This window comes from Beta vulgaris, chromosome 6 (genome assembly GCF_026745355.1).
Source record: "Beta vulgaris subsp. vulgaris cultivar EL10 chromosome 6, EL10.2, whole genome shotgun sequence".
NCBI classification, from domain to species: Eukaryota; Viridiplantae; Streptophyta; class Magnoliopsida; order Caryophyllales; family Amaranthaceae; genus Beta; species Beta vulgaris.
This window is the reverse complement of record NC_079207.1, coordinates 34919464-34921149: the sequence shown is the minus strand read 5'-3', so window position 1 is coordinate 34921149 and position 1686 is coordinate 34919464. Positions and strand designations below refer to the sequence as shown.

At 34.1% G+C, this 1686-nt stretch overlaps 1 long non-coding RNA gene across 1 annotated transcript; it reads right to left on the bottom strand.

Annotated features, from left to right (window-relative positions):
- Positions 1-739: 739 nt before the first annotated feature.
- On the bottom strand, positions 740-1187 carry LOC130591745 (uncharacterized). Its single transcript, XR_008969803.1, has 3 exons — positions 1077-1187; positions 931-997; positions 740-844 (listed from the first exon to the last, which is right to left on the bottom strand). It is a non-coding gene; the product is annotated as an uncharacterized LOC130591745 (long non-coding RNA).
- Positions 1188-1686: the final 499 nt, after the last annotated feature.

Here is a 1686-nt window from a genome sequence, read left to right as displayed (position 1 = left end):
CCAAGGAATAAACACATATATAACAATTCAATCATTTTACCGTAGTTAGTACTTCTAAAAATGACATATACCTTCCTGAAATTGAATCAAAATCAAATGCAAGCCTAAAAGTCTACACACTAGTTATAATATATCTCATATAATCATGTTCAAAGAAAATTTGGGGTTAAATGACTTGATAAGTACATTTTGGGAGCGAAAAGGCCAAAATAGGCCGGAAATGGCCTTTTCGTTCCCGAAATGCAACCAACAACAAATGCAAGCCTAAGAATCTAGTTATATTATGCCTCATATAATCATGTTCAAAGAGAATTTGGGGTTAAATCACTTCATAAGTACATTTTGGGAGCGAAAAGGCCAAAATAGGCCGGAAATGGCCTTTTCGTTCCCGAAATGCAACCAACAACATATGCAAGCCTAAGAATCTACATACTAGTTATATTATGCCTCATATAATCATGTTCAAAGAGAATTTGGGGTTAAATCACTTGATAAGTACATTTTGGGAGCGAAAAGGCCAAAATAGGCCGGAAATGGCCTTTTGTTCCCGAAATGCAACAACAACATATGCAAGCCTAAGAATCTACATACTAGTTATATTTGCCTCATATAATCATGTTCAAAGAGAATTTGGGTTAAATCACTTCATAACTACATTTTGGGAGCGAAAAGGCCAAAATAGGCCGGAAATGGCTTTTGTTCCGAAATGCAACAAACAACAATTGGAAACCTAAAAGTTACATACATTTCGAAGATCACCAACATCTTTGCAATGGTTGACGATATCGAGCATGAACCTCATGACGTAATACCCACACGCACGTCCACCTACTTGTACCGGACACTAAAATTCACCAAAGGATGCAATAAATGACATGTTAATGTGTATTATGTGTTTTATAAAAGGATGCAAAAAATTACTCATGTTACCTCGACTAAATGCCAAACAGGAGGTTTTGGTTGTCGAAGTCCAGATGCAATAACCCCCTTCATCACACTACATCAATACATTATTATAAGATTAGATGTACATTTAATATTAATAAGTGTGCATATATTGAGTTTCGATTGGCTACCTATTTAACAATGATCTGACTAGTAAGGACCGTATTGTTTCTTTACGCAAAGAATCAAAGTGGTAGACTTCGTTACGTGGCAAACATATTGCAATCAGTGTCCAATGGTTCCTACAACAATAAAAATGTTATTATTATCGTAGAAAAAAATGGTCAATTTAATTAAAGTAAAAAGTGAGTTTAAGAAGCATACGATTCAATGTAAGGAAAAGAATGATCTTATATCCAAGACGTGAACATGCTTCAAAGAATCCTTGAGATATGCTTTCACCTCCTTTTGGTTTTTACGCAACTGTGATCTCGTACAAGCTTGGACATAACCAACCAAACATTGGCTCACTAGATGGCCTCAAATCATTGTATAATAGCCTGAGAAATCATATTGATTAAAATAAAACTTACTTATTATGGAAGTTATTAGTTGGATTGAATACTACTTAATTAAGGCATATATGTATATTTATTAATTTATATACTAATAAATATTACCTCATGAATGTTTGTATCATGGAAACATTCAACTCTTCCTCAAGTAAGAATTCTTTAATATCAACCTTAGAAATGAAGGTCGATGAATCCTCAAAGTAGTGGAATTGGTGGTGCGACAACT